The 20,353-nt window shown below is 45.1% G+C and overlaps 4 non-coding genes across 4 annotated transcripts; 2 read left to right on the top strand and 2 right to left on the bottom strand.

The window, feature by feature from the left end:
- The first annotated feature begins 1,651 nt into the window (after positions 1-1,651).
- Positions 1,652-1,723, top strand: TRNAQ-CUG (transfer RNA glutamine (anticodon CUG)). Its single transcript has one exon. It is a non-coding gene; the product is annotated as a tRNA-Gln (tRNA).
- Positions 1,724-3,479: 1,756 nt separating this feature from the next.
- On the top strand, positions 3,480-3,551 carry TRNAH-GUG (transfer RNA histidin (anticodon GUG)). The gene has a single exon. It is a non-coding gene; the product is annotated as a tRNA-His (tRNA).
- Positions 3,552-11,436: 7,885 nt separating this feature from the next.
- LOC142438398 (U1 spliceosomal RNA) lies at positions 11,437-11,600 on the bottom strand. The gene has a single exon (XR_012782777.1). It is a non-coding gene; the product is annotated as a U1 spliceosomal RNA (small nuclear RNA).
- Positions 11,601-15,251: 3,651 nt separating this feature from the next.
- LOC142438162 (U1 spliceosomal RNA) lies at positions 15,252-15,415 on the bottom strand. The gene has a single exon (XR_012782591.1). It is a non-coding gene; the product is annotated as a U1 spliceosomal RNA (small nuclear RNA).
- Between the last annotated feature and the right edge of the window lie 4,938 nt (positions 15,416-20,353).

Raw genomic sequence — 20,353 nt, 5'->3', positions numbered from 1 at the left:
CATTGATTAGCTACTCGTACTAATTTTTAGAACATCGTTGAGAAAGGGATATTTGACCAGGGTAAGCTAAGTACCTATCACAAAACCTGAAGTGATCGCTGTGGCAGAATCAATCCCTCTGTGACGGAGGCGATTTACACAAACAACGGAGGTTGGTTGTCATGTAAAATTTATAATAATATTCACTGACAATGTCAACCCCAGGTGCCGGGCTGATGTATACCCCAACTCAGCAAGTAGGGCATTGATGTAGGAAGGCAATGTTGGTCTGCCTACTAACCACAGTCCAACTCTCCTGGTATAGCTGTCTTCTGCTTCTTCAATCACCATGCGTTTCTCTTCAGACCTCAGGTTACAGGTGTGTTAGAGGAGAAAGGTGATTTTGAGAGCCAAAGTAAAGCATTCTTACATCCTCTTTGTGCAATATTTAAATTATGGGTATAATTTAATTGTGAAGTTTACCTCTATTAACCAGATACCTATTTACTGGGGTGATGTTTTGTGCTGGTATGCAAATGGAATCACGAAACACAGCGACATCTGCATACCTGGGGAAACACCAGTGAGTGCTCCTGGGTGCCTTGATAGAGTCGCACAGGGAGAAGTCCGAATCCATTCCCCCTCCACGACACCAAAAGTGTATCAGTCAATTCAGAGCCACCTGCTAGAACTGGATTGTGTCCCACCTCTGTTCTGACACCGAGTGAACACACAGTACTTCCTCCTCTGACCCTAATCACCTAGAGCCACTTTGACCCTCACAAGTCATGGACAGAGTCCTCGACGCCAATCTGCCCAGGACCTCAGAAGACAGCCCCCCAACTTGTGAGACCCTCATACACGTCTGCCCGGTGGCTCCAGATCCAGAGGTCCCTGAAAGCCCTTCCGGAGGCACGCGGAACCCACTCATCATTCTCAAGAATGACTCAGAGAACTCAAAATTCTGTTCTTATGACGACAGTTTAATAGGCAAAAGGGCACATTGGGCAAGGACTGGGAGGGTTTTCAGTGCGAAAAAGAAACGAAACTGTGAAGTCTGGGTTGAGCATTTGGCATGCGGTGGGCTTGGCTCAGCAGGCAGACACGTAGGCGTCAGAGCCTGTCCTGTAGCCGCAACCGCTGTGCGCGATTCTGAGTGACAGTGGCTGCGTTCAGTCTGGTTTGTCTGAGGGTGTGCATGGTGCGCAACACCGTCGTTAGCTGACATCTCCCCTTTGAACGGGAAACTGGCCAAGTGTGTGATTTACTGAGGCTTGAAGTGCTCACGCTTAGTGCTTTTTACCTCGTTTCCTGAGCTGCGAGCGGAGGACAGAAGTCACCGAGAGCGCAGAGCAGGATCCACGGCGGCGCTCGGTCCGGTCTGTGCAGGGGCCTCGGTCAGCCCCGGGCCGGCGACGCTGAACGAGTGCTCTCAGGGCTCGGTGGACGGAGGCAAGGAAGCCCTGGTAGCGCTGGCGATCAGGCGTTGGGCGGCCTCCCGAAAAGATTTACAGCCTCAGAAATCCTGCATTGTGAGTCGGAATCCACTCAGTGGCAGTGGGCTTGAGTTTTAATTCCCCCCATTAAAATCATGCGATCTGATAGATGTAAACAGGAGAGAACACCAGTGGACTGGGATTTGGCTCTGGGATGCAACAGGAGGATCACCACCGGTTCCATGGTGTAATGGTGAGCACTCCGGACTCTGAATCCAGCGATCCGAGTTCAAATCTCGGTGGGACCTGGGTCTTTAGGAGCTTTTTAAAACCTCACAGAGATTATGGGAACCCCTCTGGGTTTACTTACAGGGAGCTTAAGGGTTTAATTAAGATGACATCTCTCAAGTACCTGAAACTGATTCACATGAGAATGGAATGGAGACAGCACAGCACAGCCCTTTAGTCAGTTATGTCTGTGATCAGAAATCAACAAAATAGGATTTGCAAGAACCAGCTACCAGTCATTGTTGAGCCTCTTTCATATAAATAAAGATGAAGGCTTCTGATGGGGTGGTGCTGGTTGTCATCCAGTCAGCTCTGACCAGCAGACCTTATGCTAAGGGAGATGAAACAGTGATAATAGTGAAGAAAGCAATTTTTTAATTGCGTATATGCATAAAGAAAAGAGAGAGTTGGGATATGGGTTGACATGCCATCGCTACCTGTGTCTGACTGATTCAGAAGAACAATATAAGCATAAACAGCGCTATTGTGAAAATATTACCAAAAATACTTTACTAGTTAATGCAATTCCAATCCAAATGCCTACACAATTCTCCAAAGAAATAGACACATTATTCACCAGCTTTATATGGAAAGGAAAGAAACTCAGGATAAATAAAACACTATTAATTTTTTTTAAGTAAGGGTCTTATCACTCCCAGACTTAGAAACCGACTGTGAAGCCATGGTAATCAAAACTGTCTGATACTGGTACAACTGTTGCAGGTTCAAATGAATGACAGCACGATCATGTCTCCATCACTTAAAGGAGTCCTGAGAGTGATGATGGCAGCAAATGTACATATGTGTTGACACAGTGGATGTATCTATGGGTTGTGAAAAGATTTGTATGCGCCCCCAATAAAATTATTTTTTAAAGAGTCTTTATTCATAGGTTATTACTGCACTGCTAGAATCTAAAAGTGATTCTTTGATTTAAAGGCGAAATGGTCTGCTTTTCCAGGCTGTAGGTGAAGGAGCTCTTCCCTCCCTTTCGGAAGCAGGTACAAAAGTGGGGAAACGCACCCACTTCACTTCGCTAGGCAGGGAAGCTAAGCATGTTCTAGACATGTTGACATAGCTTCATGAGATGTGCTTTCCTTCGACAGCGATTTGAGATGAGGAGGACTCTTCCGCAAGTTCCCCTTTAGAGCGTACCATGTCTCTGAAAAGACAGGGGATGAGCCTTGTGTGTAGCTGTAGAACGGATGCCGCATTACACACAAGGGCATAGAGTGGATCCTGTCCCACACGGTTTCCTAGGAAGCCCTCTTATCTGAAACAGGTGATCGGGTCTTTCTTCCGCACAGCGCCTGTGGGTGGGAACCGGCACGCTTACGGCCTCCCTCTCAATGTGTGTATTTCAGTTGTCTGATAGCGGCAGTCCTGAGCGCAGCGACCTCTCACTGGGTGTTTGTGTGTATTTTCCTAACAAAGAGTAATGTCGGGGGTTTCCAATGTGCTTAGTCATCATTTAAATATCATTTTTACTGAAATTTCTCTTCAAAGGCTTTGTACCTTTTACTTTCTGAGTTTTGTTTGCTTGGGGATAGGTCGTATGCCTGTATGTCACTGTTTGTATGAGCTCATTGTATATTCAAGGCAGTGAACCCTTATCGGGAGCTTGGCTGTTGCATATTTTCACCCATTTTGTAAGTTCTTTCTTCACTTTGTTGCTTGGATCCTTTGAGGACCAAAAGTTTTCGGTTTTTTCTGCACGTGGTTTTGGTGTCATATCTAAGAGTCCAGGGAAGCCCGGCAAGCGCGGCCGTGTGGCGCGCCGTGATCGTATAGTGGTCAGTACTCTGCGTTGTGGCCGCAGCAACCTCGGTTCGACTCCGAGTCACGGCAGTCTCTGCTCTCCACCGCAGTGGCCTTTCTCCTTTTAGGGGGCCCTCTCTGCTGCCCATTCTCCTGCTGTCTCCCCCAGAGCAGCACCCTGCGGGCTGCAGAAGGGAAAGGACTCGAACCGCGGGTCGCCGCGCGCACCCCACTTGGTGCCCAGCAACCGCTAGGAAACTGTGGGCGCCTGGCCTTTTCTCGGTCGAGGGACTCCAAATATTAGCATGAAACCAACAGGCCGATGAAAGGAGTTCGTCCTGCAACTAGGGTATTTTCAATAAATAGAAGTGAGTGCCGTCACGGGACACCTGTGTGTAAACAGTGCATTGTTGAAGGACGGCGTAATTCATACAGAGGGAGCCGTGTGCATTCCAGTACGCGGCACCACGAAGCTGACTGACCAGACCACGGAAAGCCGTCCTTGACCTACACAGCCGCTCGGAGCGCTCTGTTCCAAGTGCACCTCATCCCCAGGAGACCAGTCACCATCCGGACGTCCAGCTCTTCCCACCGAGACGTGTACACAAATGACTCCACATTTCCGTATCTGTCTCTTGTTTAATTCTTTGTCTCTCTTTTTAATGCCATCTAGTAGTTTGGACATGTATCCAGCTGGATGCATGCGTGTGTGTCGTTTCGGTGTTGTTCCTGCGTGCCATTCCCATGTGTGTGCAGACAGTTGATGGACAGTTGTGCTCTTTGAAGGTGGGTTGCTGTTCACAAGGTCGCTGTGACAAGTGTTCCACAATCTCATTTGTGCGTTTCTGCAGTCACTTCTTTTTCCTTCTGCAACTGTTTGACACTAGTTCCTGCGCCACAGACGCATGGAAGTCCGTTTCAATTCCACTTCTCCTTTTGCAGCCACTGGACCAGAGCTTAGCTCTGATAGGCAAGGAACCTGGACAGTTTTCAAGGTCCTGACCCTTCCTGCTCTCTTCTTTCTAAGTGTTACTTTCTGAGTTCTTATTTATTGAGTTGCCCTTTCATTTGTAAAGTAACAAAGAGGCTTTCTGCCCCCATGCAGAGGTAGAGCTTCAGAAAACCACAGGGGGCAATTCTTCTCAGCCAGAATCTCCTCTCCTGGCAGTGAGTTCACTTGAGGGCTGTCCTTAAAAAGTTTCACCTTGGGTGAACAAGTAAATGTGGTGAAGAAAGCTGATGGTGCCCGGCTATCAAAAGAGATAGTGACTGGGGTCTTAAAGGCTTGAAGATAAACAAGCGGCCATCTAGCTCAGAAGCAACAAAGTCCACATGGAAGAACACACCAGCCTGTGTGATCATGTGGTTCCAAAGGGATCAGTTACCAGGCATCAAAGAACAAAAAATCATATCACTGACTGCACACCTCCATGATAGGATCGCTGAAGACAAATGGGTGCACAAGCAAATGTGGTGAAGAAAGCTGATGGTGCCCGGCTATCAAAAGAGATAGTGTTTGGGGTCTTAAAGGCTTGAAGGTGAACAAGCGGCCATCTCGCTCAGAAACAAATAAGCCCACATGGAAGAAGCACACTGGCCAGTGCGATCACGAGGTGCCCAAGGGACCAGATATAAGGTATCATGCAAAAAAAAAAAGAAAAAGATATAAGTGTGTGTATGTATGTGTATTTATGTGTATATGTATATATGTATGCGTATATATATATTATATTAAATGAAGGGGGAAGTGCAGAGTGGAGACCCAAGGCCCAAGTGTCGGCCAATGGAGATCCCCTCATAGAGGGGCTTAGGAAAGGAGATGGGTTAATTAGGGTGTGAGGTAGTATCGATGTAGAACACAGCTTTCCCCCAGATCCTGGATGCTTCCTCCCCCCAACTACCATGATCCGAATTCTACCTTGCAGGGCTGGATAGGACAGAGGCTGTGCACTGGTACATATGAGGGTTGGAGATACAGGGAATCCAGGGTGGATGATACCTCCAGGACCAAGGGCGTGAGGGACGATGCTGGGAGAGTGGAGGGTGAGTGGGTTGGAAAGGGGGAACTGATTACAAGGAGCCACATGTGACCTCTTCCCTGGGAGAGGGACAGCAGAGAAGGGGGGAAGGGAGACCCTGAATAGGGCAAGATATGACAAAATAACGAGGTATAAATTACCAAGGGCATATGAGGGAGGGGGGAAAAGGGAGGGAGGGGGGGGAAAAAAAAAGAGGACCTGATGCAAGGGGCTTAAGTGAAGAGCAAATGCCTTGAGAATGATTGGGACAGGGAATGTATGGGTGTGCTTTATACAATTGATGTATGTATATGTATGGATTGTGGTAAGAGTTGTTGGAGTCCCTAATAAAATGTAAAAGAAGAAAAGAGGAGAAAAAAATAATTAGGGCAAAGACTGTACAGATGTGCTTTATACAATTGATGTATGTATATGTATGAACTGTGAAAAGAATTGTATCAGCCCCAATAAAATTGGATTTCCCAGGCAAAAAAAAAAAAAAAAAAGTTTCACCAAGTGGCTGGCTGCAAACATCAGAAATTCATTCTCTCATCCTTCTGGAGCCGAGCCTTTGATCATCAAGATGCAGGCAGAGTCAAGCTCCCTCTGAAGACGACTGGGGAAGAGCCCTCCCTCCCTCTTCTAGCTCCTGGAGGTCCCAGGCCTGACCTGTCTGTGGGAGCGTCCTTACCGTCTCTGCCCGTCTTCACTGCGCGTCCTCCCTGTGTATCTGTGTGTCTGACCGTCCTGTCCTGTTTCTATAGGAACAGCAGTTATGTTGGATTAGGGCCCACTGCACGCCAGTATGCCTCCTGTGAATTTATTTAATTCCATCCACAAGAGTCTGTTTCCGAAGCAGTCGACATGCTCAGGTACTGAGAGTCATGATATTATAGATGGAATATATACTGTATGATGGGCTGCTATTGGCATGGTCAGCAATCGGAATCCACCAGCACCTTCACAGAAGCCCTGAGCTTTCTTCTTCCTTAAACACTTACACTTTTGGAAACCTAGAGGGACTCACGATGAGACAACATTGACTAAATGGCAGTCAAAAGGAGTGACATATATATATATTTTTTCTTCCCTGTTTTAACTTTTTTTGGTTCTGTTTTGTTTTAACTTCTTTGGCGGGAAAAACTTTCATGGTGAGACTAAGTGGAAGTTTACCAAGTAGACCTTCCTTTTTGCCAGGAGCAACATTCCATCTCCTAAAGGCTTACCCAGTTTTCCTCACGCTGTTCCCACAGGCTGATTCTATTCAGCCTCATGTCTTCCATTGGCAGGAGAAGCCAGCCCCCAACACATCATTAGGGGTCCGGTAGGCGCAATTGTACAGCGATAATGAGTAAAGATCACAGTAAAGTCATAGAGAGCATGAGAGATAGAAGTGAAGTATTGAAATAGATGGAGTCAGACAGGATTCATGGTAGCAAGCTCACCTCAGCCCCACTTGGTGGTCCACGTGGAGGAAGGGAGAGATTGTTAATGCTAGTCCAGGCTTTTTATATTCTCTGGGGACATGCAAGCCCCCTAATCACAGGTGAGGACATGTGTCACAGGAAGGGGTTGTGCTATAGGTAATACAGTCATGGGAGAGGGTGATCTAGGGGTATCCACGCAATAGGAAGAGGAGGGATTGGGGTATACATGTGGCAAGATGGACGGATCCTAGGTACAGGATGGCAGCCTAACTTTGGATGTCACAGAGCCGGTTTGGCCTGTTCCCTGGCTCAACTGACAGACACCATTATCAGTGGGGTGTGAACCCCACCTACAGGAACCAAGCTAATGGTCACAGGCCCCCACCCCTGTGGTGTGGGGAGACAGCAGGCTGGCAGGGACTGCTTTCAGGGAAGATGCCTGTGAGCATCTGACCTCCCGCTACAATCCATATCAGGAGGTTCATAGAGTCATGATTATTTTTTTAACCGCGGGTGCTAATTCATTGTGTGCATGGACCAAAGACAACTCTGCCTTTCCTCGGACGGGCGCATTGGCTGTCTCCATCCTCTCACGGTGGAAGGGCTGTGATGAGCACCAGGGTGCACGTCTGTCTGAGCTCCTTCTCTTTCAGAGGATGAACCAACTGCAGTGACTGTAGAGTCTGACACTTCTATTCCCAGGTTGGACACATCTTCCTGAGGGCACCGCTAACCCATATCATCTCGGAAAGACAGTGAGACCGCTTGTGAAAATGCTTCAGGATTATCTGGTTCCACACAAACTTGAACACCAATTGACAAAGTTCCCATGAGGAATATTAAAGTCATTGTAGTTTGCAGATATTTTACCAGAAATGTTGATGAAATTCAAGAAAACATAGCTGATCTCATCAGATCTCAAAAATTCTTTCCCAGGTTTGTGGAAACTACTATATCTCAATACTATAGTTAATTTGTTTGTAGTAGAATTATTTTGTTATTTGTTTTGTTTTGTTTGATGTGAACTTTTTTGTCACTAAAGATACCAAGCCTACTTTCACTTTTACTCAATTAGAAGTATTTTAATAGTTTAAAAGGCAGGAAGATCACAGGCCATTTGGTGGGAAGTCTTGTGGATCCAGTGGTGGTGTAAGCATCTCAGCACTGGCAGGGATCTCCAAGTGGCTGCTCCAGCTCAGGGCACTAGCTTAGCTCCATGTGGCTTGTCAGCTGCAATATCTCCCAGGGACTCAGCCTGTATCCCGCCTCCAAGGAGCTATTTAATTCCTTAGTGTCTCCAATGAGGACATCAAACTGACATCTGATTGACAGTTTAGACTCAGGAGGAATGAAAGCACAAAAATTGATGGGACTAAAGTGAATGCTTGGGTGAGAATGAAAAGATTTAAACAGATCTCTCCTTTACCAGAATGTATTTATTGGTATGGATATTATGTCTAATTGGGTAAACTCCCTCTGCCTACTATTGTAAACTTGAAGGTGTATAAGTCTGCCCTTTGGCTGATATTCATTGGGCATGCTAAGCGAGAACCATGACAATTGCCTGGGCACCCTCGGACATCTTAAAAGGGTCCTTCCTAGCTGCCAGCGCAGCAGGCAGAGTGACAGCTGCCAGGCGCCAAACTTCAATAAAACTCTGTGCAGGCCCTCCCTGCAGGCACTTAGCAAGCACCCTCCAATAGTCAAGATGCCCAAAAGAAAGATTGGTTGGCTGAGCCAGCTGAAAGGGCAGTGAAGGGGGTGATCTGAAAGGTTGTCAGCCAAAGTGGAGACAACATCAAAGAAGGCAGCAGGAAAGGATAAATCTTCAGGTAAAATTGTGTCCCAAGGGTGAAAAGGAACTGTGAACACAGGTTGAAGGGCTAACTAGGAAACTAAAGAAAGTGGAGACATGAAATCCTAGGAAAGAGAAGCCTCTGTCTGATGTAGACCGAGAAAAAGAAGTCAGTGTGATCAATCTACCATGTCTTAGTGGACCCTGTTTCTCCCCCCCTCCCTTCCCCCCGGTACCATCTGAGGAATATTTTAACTATTTTGTAGATGCAAGTTTTTTGGTGGCTCTAGAAACATTTTTTTAATCATTTTATTGGAGGCTCGTACTATTCTTATCACGACCCATACATACATCCATTGTGTCAAGAACATATTTACTTTTGTTGCCATCATCATTCTCAAAACATTTGCCTTCTTCTTGAGCCCTTAATATCTGCTGCTTAGAACATTTTTAAGAAAAAGGAAATGTCACTTCATCCCATTTTTAAAAAGTATAAATGCTTCATTTTTTAAGGTCTAAAATCTACTGGCTGTTCATTTTTTGGTACAACCAGAAAATAATGAGATGCTGGATTATGGGAAAATTTGACTGTTTGGGGTAATAATATAACATCCTATGGGATAGGACGGAATGAGGTTGTACCACTAATAGACAACAGACTTAATGGAAATTTTTAGTTACTGCTATGCATTTGTGTGACCTGAACACTTAGAATGGTTTCCATGTTGCTTTTTAGTAAAATTGTATCTCAAAACCATTCCCTCATGATGGCTCTCCTGACAAAAGTGTGTGCATTCTGTAACACCTTGATCTCGGTAGTCCATTTTTCCTGATAACTTGGCTATGTGCTTTAAAAGGCTGAAAATTCAAGTGTGTGGCGTGCACAGCAGTAGTGAAAGATGTCAGTTTGTGATGTGCAGATGACACACCTTGATTGAGGAGAATGAGTAGGACTCAAAGCACTTGCTGATGAAGCTAAAGGATTGCAGTCTTTCATATTTATTGTAACTCAGTGTCATGGAGACCAAAATCCTCACAACTACATCTTTAACGAAATCATAATAAATGGAAAAAATATTGAAATTGTTGAGATTTCATCTTGCTTAGATCCACAATCAATACACATGAAAACAGTAGTCAAGAGATCAAATGACCCATTGCATAGCATAAATCTGCTGTGTTTGACTTTTAAAAACTCATTTTATTAGGGGCTCATACAACTCTTATCACAATCCATACATACATCAATGGGTAAAGCACATTTGTACATTTGTTACCCTGATCATTCTCAAAGTATTTGCCTTCCACTTAAGCCCCTGGCAGCAGCTCCTCATTTTCCCCTGCCTCTCCCCCTCCCTCCGGCTTGAACCCTTGATAATTTATAAATTATTATTTTGTCATATCTTGCCCTGTCCGACTTCTCCCTTCACCCACTTTTCTGTTGTCCGTCCCCCAGGGAGGAGGTTATATGTAGATCCATGTAATCGGTTCCCCCTTTCCAGCACACCCTCCTGGTATCGCCACTGGCACCACTGGTCGCAAGACTTCTTTAAAGTGTTAAAAAGCAAAGATGTTGCTTTGAGGACCAAGTCATGGTATTTTCAATCGCCTCCTAAACATGTGAAAATTGGACTTTGAAAAAGGAAGACCAAAGGAGAATTATAGTTCTGGCAAGTAATATGGAAAGCACCATGAACTACCACGAAAAAAAGCATCTGTCTTGGAAGTACAGCCACTGGTCCTTAAGAGTCAAAGTTAGCACAGACAATGTCAGGACAGACCAGCGGCTACTGAAGGACATCATGCTTGGTAAAGTACATTGACAAGGAAACGGAGGAAAGCCATGACAAAATTGATTAGACTAGTCTGGGATTAGGATTGTCAGTTTGGAAGAGGATACAAATCAGGGCAAAGGGGAAACAGGATCCTCTCCTGGTGTTTACTTGAAATGCAGAGGATTAGTATAAAACTCTACCAAACACACAAAGCACATGTTGTTCTGTGCCACCAGAGAGCCTAGAAGCAGTATTACCTAGACCCTAAATCTTTGTTGCCAATGTCTTATCCATGGAATGAAGATTGCCAGAGTGAAACAGTAGCCTTTGAAATAAAACATTCTTGACTACAGTAACGCAACATGGACACAAGCTGCCTCTAAAAGATCAATTAAGCACTACTAAATTTAATGAGAAGTAAACAGCCACAGAGCAATGACTAAATATAAATGCGCTTCACTTGTAAAACACCAATGATAGTTCAAAAAAATTAGAATAAAAATTAAAGAATTCAAAAAAGTATTTACTGTTTGACAAGTGAGGATAAGGGGAGAGCCCACATACAGTCCCCACTACCATATATATATATATATATATATATATATATATATATATATATATATATATATATATATATATATATATATATATGATGCAGTTGAATTAACTTCCCACACTTGGTGAACAAATGCAGAAAAAATGTAGATGACAGTCAAAGTACTTATGGGGCAGGTATAGATTTTTTATTGTTTGAGTTAGGAAATCATTTGTGCCTCACGCTCTTAACACAGAGTAAGATACACGTCCCCATCCCATCAAGGAACCATGCAAAAAGTACAAGGAATGTGTACGGAAAACCATTGAACAGAGACGCTGCTCTAAGAAACAGATATATTTTACTGAGCCTTGTGTTAGGAAGCAAAACACAGCTTAAAGGTCTACTTTTAAACCATCATCTACCAGGGGAGAGCGCGAACGCAGTCCCCCACTAACACAAATTATGCAGTCGAGTTTCCCACATTTGGGGAAATCGCAGGGGTCAGCACATCCCGAGTGCAATGGATAAGCCTTGCCCTGGGAAAACCACCTTTGTGATCATGGTATCTCCCCTGCCAGGTAAGTATGACTTGCTCGCCCGCTCGCCCCACGCGCGCTCACGCGCCCTGCACTTTCCACACGGATACTTAGCAGACCCTCGTTACAGATCGCTCCTACACCCTCTTGCATCCGAACGCACAAACCTTCATCCAACAACAGACACTCCATCCCCACAAAAGTACGGGAAATCACAGCGTAAGTTTTAAGCACCACGTGTGCTCATCCAGCAGCCACTGCGCTGCCTTATCTACATACGGCTCGACGTCACCACCGGTAGCTGGCTGTCCTCCAGTGCAATCCGGAAACCCGCTCCTTTGCTCTTTTCAGCTTTCCTGTGTTTGAGATCACAGTACTCTTGTGAAGACATAAGTGTCAGAAATCCAACGGGGCAGTTGTGCTCTGTCCTGTAGGGACTCGATGAGTGAGAATCCAATTCCTCGACTCAACTAACCTCTCTCTTTTAAAAAAAAAAAAATCAATTTTCTTGCTTTTTTTAAAAAGTTTTTTTGTCTTTTAAATTAAAAGATCACTTTACTGGGGTCTCTTACAGCTCTTATAACAATCATAACAAATATATTTGTACACATGTTGCCATCATTATCATCGTTATTTTCTAAACATTTACTTTCTATTTGAGCCCTTGGTATCAGCTCCTCTTTTATCCCTCGTGGCACCCTTGATAAATTACTATTTTCATACCTTACGCTGACCACTGCCTCCCTTCCCCCACAGTTTGTGATGTTCCCTGTGTGTCTGTTTATGTGTCAATCATTTTAATCAGTCCCCCCTTCCTCCCCTCTTGCCCCCAGCTTTCTCCTGTCCTCCTGGCATTCCAACTCCCATTTCTGCTCCTGAGGGGTTTATCTGACCTGGATTGCTTGTGTTAGGAGCTCTGTCGGTACCAGTGTGCATGCTCCTGTCTAGCCAGAACAGAAAGGCAGGACTGGGGTCATGATAGTGGAGGGTGAGAAGCCCCCATGAATCAGAGGAATAGTGTGTGTTTCATCTAATATACCACGCCCTAAATGACCCATCCCCTTCCTTGTGACCCTTCTGTGAGGGGATGTCCCATTGTCTAACGATGGGTTTGGGGTCTCTGATGGGCTCCCCACTTCTCAACAATGTTTTTTGTTTGTTTGTTTTGGGTCTTCTGATGCCTGTTACCTGATTCCATCGACACCTCCTGATAGCACAGGCTGGTGTGCTTCTTCCATGTGGGCTTGTTGCTTCTCTGCTAGATGGCTGCTGGTTTAACTTCAAGCCTTTGAAGACCCCAGACACTGTATCGTTTGATAGCCATGCACCATCCACTTGCTTCAACACATATGCCTGTGTACCCATTTTTGTCTTCAGCAATCATGCTAGGAGAATGCCGATTTTTTAGAACAAAGTGTTCTTGTGTTGAGAGAGGATTTGCGCAGAGGCCCAAAGTCCATCCACCATATAAATATATATATGTCAATAACTATTTTAGTGAATTAATATACTTACATATGTGCACACCTATGCTTATAGGTCTATTCATAGCTCTCCTCTGTTTTCTTAACCGTCCCCCTGTCTCACCATCATGTTCGCCCTTCTGTGTTTTAGTAATTCCTCTCAGCTAGATTGCCGTTGCTCCAACACCCCCAGGACTTCTACTTCTGCCTCATTGTTGATGCAACACACCCGACCTTGAGGTAACTGAGACATTTATTACTATTGATAATATGCCTAAATCACTTGAAATTTACACAGAGCCTCACCTCTGAGGCTTTTTTTTTTTTTTGGTTCATGTAATACTTGGCCCGTATGAAATAATTAAAAGAAATTTGGAATGCACACTTTAGTTTCATGCTTGTTAAAGGACAGAAAACCAAGGGAAACGTAAACTGTGTCCTCCCTCCAGACACACACATCATACAGTAGCTCGAGCCAAAAATCATTTTGTTCCAAAAAGCCAGACTAGAAACATTGTATTCAGTCAAAGCAGCTTGAAGAAATGTAAACTGCCCCAAATGTTTAAACTATTTGATGTTTAAGTTACAGTGGTAACCACAAATTGATAAAGCAGAAAGGGCAAGAGCAACCATAACAACTGGTAAGTGTTTCTGGAAAGCACAGAAAAAGTCAGAGTGGGAGCCCAAAGCCCATGTGTAGGCAACTGGACAGAAGGGTTTCAGGGAGGAAACGAGCCAGTCAGGGGGCAGTGTAGCAAAGGTGAAACATACAACTTTCCTCTACTTCCTAAATGCTTCTTCCTTCCCCACTATCATGATCCCAATTTTACCTTACACATCTGGCTAGACCAGAGGATGTACACTGGTACAGATAGGAACTGGAACCACAGGGAATCCAGGGCCGATGATCATCCCTTTAGGACCAGTGGTGTGAGTGGCCATATCAGGATGGTGGAGGAAGGGTGGGGTAGGAAGTGGGGAACAATTACAAGGATCTACCTATAACCCCCCTCCCTGGGGGGCGGACAAGAGAAAAGTAGGTAAGGAAGACATCAGACAGTGTTAGATATGACAAAATAGGACCGGGTCCGGGCTGCGTGCGGTCCCCGCTGGGCTGCTGCCCGCTCAGGGCTGCCGCAGTGGAACTCAGCGCCGAGTTTCTCCGGGAGAAGCTACAGCGAGAGCTGGAAGAGGTGCACCTGGAGGTGGAGGACAGGACTCCCAACCATGGCTCCGCCAACTTCTGAGTCCTGCTGGTGTCCTCCAAGTTCGAGGGGAAAGCGCTGCTACAGAGACAACGTCTGGTGAATGCGTGCCTATCAGAAGAGCTTCATCACATCCATGCTTTTGAGCAGAAGACCTTGACCCCAGAGCAGTGGACAAAGATATGACAAAATGATTGATAAATTATCAAGGATTCATGAGGGAGCGGGAAGTGGGGGGGAAGCTGATATCAAAAGCTCAAGTAGCAAATGTTTTGAGAATGAAGATGGCAACAAATGTACAAATGTGCTTAACACATGGATGCATGTATGGATTATGTGATGAGTTGTATGAGCCCCCAATAAAATGGTTTTTTTTTAAAGGTACAGAGAAAAAAAAACCCTGAGGTTTCTTGAGTGGGTAATATCTCACTTCTTGACTTCATACCAAGCCTGTTTGTAAAACAAGTGAGTTTTTATGGACAGAACAAGTTTCAGGCTTCACTGTCTCAGAGAATTACAGGGCATTTCAGGGAAAAGGCGCCATGCTGTACAGAAGCCACACTGCACTGGGAAGGGCCCTACACTGGTCACGAACACACACCCCCACGTGGAGCCTGAAACAGCACATCGCAGCATAAATGTGGTGGAGAAAGAGTAAATGATTAGAGACTAAAAACACTTTTAGGATCTGTCAAGGGCAGAAAAGCTTGATTAAGAAAAAAGCACAGCTTTGCTGCCACCAGAGTACTTCAAAACCGAGCTAGAACAATGGATACTTGATGATATTGACAAAACAAGTAGATTTAACTACCCTACACCTCTTTTGCAGCTGTCACACCTCTCAGGGATTATATTTCAGGTAAACCGAGGTATTGACACAGGTTGCCTCTGTTTTGCGAGCAATTTGATTAACTAAAAGAATAGGCTAATGAGCACAGCTCTCAAGCAGTATGTATGAAAAAACAGCAAGGTCCTCTTGCTCAAGATCAGAGAAAGAACCCAGCTTAAGAGTCTGTTCTTTGACATCAGTTATCAGGGGAGAGCGCGAACGCAGTCCCCCACTAACACAAATTATGCAGTCGAGTTTCCCACATTTGGGGAAATCGCAGGGGTCAGCACATCCGGAGTGCAATGGATAAGCCTCGCCCTGGGAAAACCACCTTCGTGATCATGGTGTCTCCCCTGCCAGGTAAGTATGACTTGCTCGCCCGCTCGCCCCACGCGCGCTCCCGCGCCCCGCACTTTTCACACACGGATACTTAGCAGACCCTCGTTACAGATCGCTCCTACACCCTCTTGTATCCGAACGCACAAACATTCATCCAACAACAGACACTCCATCCCCACAAAATTACGGGAAATCACAGCTTAAGTTTTAAGCACCACGTGTGCTCATCCAGCAGCCACTGCGCTGCCTTATCTACATACGGCTCGACGTCACCACCGGTAGCTGGCTGTCCTCGAGTACAATCCGGAAACCGGCTCCTTTGCTCTTTGCAGCTTTCCTTTGTTTGAGATCACAAACCTTCCAGTGCAGGGAACGGATTCACCTGGGAATGGAGACAGCACAGCGCTTTAGTCACTCAGGGCTCTCAGTAGAAATGAACAAAATAGGATATGCAAGAACCAGCAACCACTCCTTGTTGAGCCTCTGTCATATAAAGATGAAGGCTTTTTGATGGTGCTGTTTGGTGTCATCCAGTCACCTCTGACTCACAGACCCGCCGTGATCCTTATGCTATGGGGAGATTAAACACAGTGATAATATTGAAGGAAAAAAAATTTAAGTGGAAATATGCATAAAGAGAAAAGAATTGGGAAATAGGTTGACATGCCATCGCTACCCATGTCTGTCTGATTGCGAAGAACAACATAAGAACCACCAGCCACATCGTGAAAATGTCATTACTAAAAATACTTTACTAATTAATGCAATTCCAATCCAAATCTGAGGTAGTTAAAGTTATTGTGCCAACCTGGCCGATAAACACATGTGGGGTTAATTGAAGGGTGGAGAGATAAATAGCTCATTGAGCCTCACCTTTCCAGTTCTCAGGCCTCTTGCTTTGCGCTGGTCTGACCAGGATGCAGCTGCCTTCGCCAGTTCCCTGATAGAACTGGCAAAGCTCACTTCCTGCAAGGCATCCCTGAGGAGAAGCCACACGGACCTACCCCGATGCAGCACTGGGTGCTGGAGCAGCAGTGTAGAGACCCCTGCCAGCGCTGAGATGCTTACAAGATCACTGATTCGGCTTTCCTCCTGCAGTCGGCACCATACTGGGTGTTTTGTGAGATGGAGGAGGAGTTTGTGGACTGGTGTTGGACATATGGGCTAATGTTGGACTTGTGGTCCTGGGCAGTACTGGGTTCGGATGTTTTCTTGATGTCCTCTTAACTTTTATTAAAAAAATCTCTCTTACACATGAGTTTCTGTGGATTTGTTTCTCTAAAGTACCCAGACTAACACAAAATCCCTGCACAATTCTCCAAAGAAATAAACACATTATTCACCAGCTTATAATTAAAGGAAAGAAACTCAGGATAAATTCAACACAATTAAAAAGAATTTGTTGTTGTTGTTTTTTTAAAGTAAGAGTCTTATCACTCCCAGACTTAGAAACCGACTGTGAAGCCATGGTAATCAAAGCTGTCTGATAATGGTACAACTGCTGCAGGTTCAAATGAATGACAGCCATCATCATGTCTCCATCACTTAAAGGAGTCTTGAGAGGGATGATGGCAGCCAATGTACAAAAGTCTTTATTCTGTGATATCTGCAGTGCTAGAAGGAATCTCAAAGTGACTGTTTGATTGCAGTCCTGAGTCCACATTTCAATCCCTCTTTTAAAGGCGAAAAACTCATTTATCCTGTGTCTAAGACTTAAGTGAGCCGTGACAGTTGCAGAAAGCAAAACTAATGTTACTTTTCTTTAGGGCTAGGGCGCATTACAAGGTATAGCATAGATTATAGAATCCCGGTAACTTCAAGAAGAGAAGAGCAAGCATTACAAGGTACATACCTTATCATAAACGAAATAATACCAACATTGACTATAACATACTGGTTACCGTAACAAGATTAACTGCACCATTCAGATTACCATCTCCAAGGGAACAATAATGAAACAGAACAATGGTATATGGAAGAATAGTCAAAAGTGATGCTGGCGTCCAGAACCTGGGAACATGGGAGTACATTCTAAAATACATCAGCAGCAGAGACTTTCCCATCAGGGGAGGGAGAATGGGCAGTCACCTAGCAGTCAGCTTTCTGAGACAGGAGGGAGGAATGGGCAGGTTTCTTAGCAGCTTACAAAATTGGAGTTTCTTTGGCTCGTCTGCCTCACAACCACAGATATGAAGATCTATGGATTAGAAGAGAGGTGGGGCCCCAGCCCACACAATCAAACAGGTCCCAGGGGCCGGTGTGTAACTGAGGGGTAAAATTAAAGAGACATCAGACAAGATAAGGCATGCAATTGCTCACCTCCTGGACAGCCATGTTCTCAGCAGCCAGGCCCACATGGAGAGAGCATTCCAACCATGGTTTGTGTACATTTTCCGGGTCATGCAAGCCCCCTAATTACATCCTAACAGGAAGGGGTTGTACCATAGGCTTACATGCAACAGGAGGGGGACGAGCCAGGAGTACACATGTAACCAGATGGGCAGACCCTAGATACAAGATGAGGGCCGAACCTTGGTTTTACTTCAGTTGGCTTGACCTGTCTTTGGGCTCTCCTTCAGGGGAATAAGTCACTAACCTTATCAGCAGGGAGAGGGCCCTCCTTAGGGTGGGGCAGACTCTAGAGTCTGATTGCTCTAGATGCTGATAACCCTCAGGGAGAGAAGCTTGAAGCAGCTAACCTCCAAATGTGTAGACATTGACCTTGTGTTAGCAAGCAGCTTCTTAGGTTTGGCATATCATATGAGGGGACAAGCCGTCCTGTATCCCACAAATAGAGAACCGAGAAATACAACCAAGTACTTATAGAAACCTAACCTTTGATAAAGGACAAAAACCTTAAATGGGGGAAGAAGTAGTCTTCTAAAAAAAATGGTGCTGGAAATATTGAACCTTCCTCTCCAAAACAATGAAACAGGTTCCATACCTCACACTGTACAAAAAGGAATTCCAGATGGATCACATACTATAATATAAACCATCAACAAGCATGTGGGGTCAATGTTAAGACGCTAATACAAGGCCTAAACACACTACTGAACATGATGAGCGATATGCAAACTAGAGAAGACAAAATATAGAACTGTCCCTGCCACAAATGTGACATTTATGCACGCCGAAAGACTTCTTCAAAAAGAGTTAACAGAGCCCACAGATTCGGGGTGTGAGGGGGCAATTCAGTAATAAGATACTGGATAAAGGACGAACCTCTCAAATCTCCAAATAATCCAATCAACTCGGCACAGGATATGAACAGACAATGTACGACATCCAGGAGGACAATGCCCTTTGATAAGTATTTGAGTTCATTAGCGAAAAGAGAAATACAACTTAAAACTGTCAGATTGATTCGGCGGTGGGGGGAAAGGAAGAAGGCAAAGATAGAAAACAGGTTTTAAAGGTTTATTTCAGAGTTCCCAGGTGAGATTCACGGGTCCCTGAATTGGGGCCTGTGAAGCCGAATGCCCGGGAGGGAGAGGAAGGGTTTTATAGTACTGGTCTGGGACAGGGGCAGGTTGGGGAATTTTCCATTTTGGTTTGTCTGGTCAGCCAGATGGAAAGTTAGAACTCAGTAACAATGTAGCAATAGTAACAATGTAGCCATGCTATCAAGGCTGGCTGCTGTGTCAGGTGGGAAGTTAGAGCTCAGTAACAATGTAGCAATAGTAACAATGTAACCATGCTATCAAGGCTGGCTGCTGTGTCAGGTGGGAAGTTAGAGCTCAGTAACAATGTAGCAATAGTAACAATGTAGCCATGCTATCAGAGCTGGCTGCTGTGTCAGGTGGGAAGTGAGAACTCAGTAACAATGTAACCATGCTACGGGAGCTGCCATCCTTCAGTGTCAGGGCTTGAAGGCCGTCATCAGGAGGGGTTGTGCACCATTGAGCACTGTTGTCAGGGTATTGCTTCACTTGCCGGCCCCACCAGTTCCCGTTTCTGCCTCACAAAAACAACACTGAGCTATCTCCTGAAATGAACAGTTTTAGCAAAATTAAATAAAACGGAAAATAATAAGTGATGGAGAGGATGTGGAGGGTTAGGAACACTTTACATTGTTGGTGTGACTGTGCAAGTGTACTACCACTATGGAAATCAGTGTGATACTTCCTTATGCAAATGCAAACACAAGTACCTTATGACTCAGCCATCTCTCTGCTCCCTATATGCCTTAGAGAAATAAAAACTGCAAGATGAATGGATATATTTGCATCTATGTTTATTGAAGCAATTTCCCTAACAGCAAAAACATGGAAACAACCCTGATCATAGAGGAGTCTATAAACAAGCCCTGGTACATTCACACGTGGACTATTATGCATTAAAAAATGACAACTCTCTTGAACACCGTGATATGGAGAAAACTAGAGAACATTATGCTTATCATGAGCAGTACGCACCTTTATTAAAAGGAAAAAGAAACATGGCTTATACACCAAAAGACAAGATTTTGATGACCTCCAGAGGGCCAGGGACAGAGTGGGAACAGGGAGAGAAATTGTGGTAAGGTGCCATCAGGTCAGTTCCGACACATAGCGACCCTACACACAACTAGTTCTAAGTTTCATCCTGTGCCAGCCTCACAATTGTCCTCTGCCCAAGCCCACTGAGGCAGCTACCAAGCATGAAGTCCTTCTCCAGGGACTGGACTCTCCTGGCAGCATGTCCAGAGCGTGTGAGATGAAGTCTTGTCGTCCTGGCCTTGGAGGGCCCTCTGGCCTTACTTGTGAGAGCTGCACTTGTACTCTCAGCGGCTGTGTCCAGTACCGCCACGCAGATGTGTGGATTTGCCTTCTGTCTTCCTTATTTGAGCTCCAGTTTTCACACACATAAGAGATGACTGGAAAAAAAAAAAAGAGAGATGACTGAAAAGGCCATGACCAGGGCGCACTGTCATCCTCAGAGTAACATCCCAGATGCTGCAATACTCTGAAGAGGTCTTGCGCATC

The sequence above is a fragment of the Tenrec ecaudatus genome, chromosome 1 (assembly GCF_050624435.1).
Source record: "Tenrec ecaudatus isolate mTenEca1 chromosome 1, mTenEca1.hap1, whole genome shotgun sequence".
NCBI lineage: Eukaryota > Metazoa > Chordata > Mammalia > Afrosoricida > Tenrecidae > Tenrec > Tenrec ecaudatus.
The sequence above is the reverse complement of the archived record's forward strand: the minus strand, read 5'-3'. Positions and strand labels throughout refer to the sequence as shown.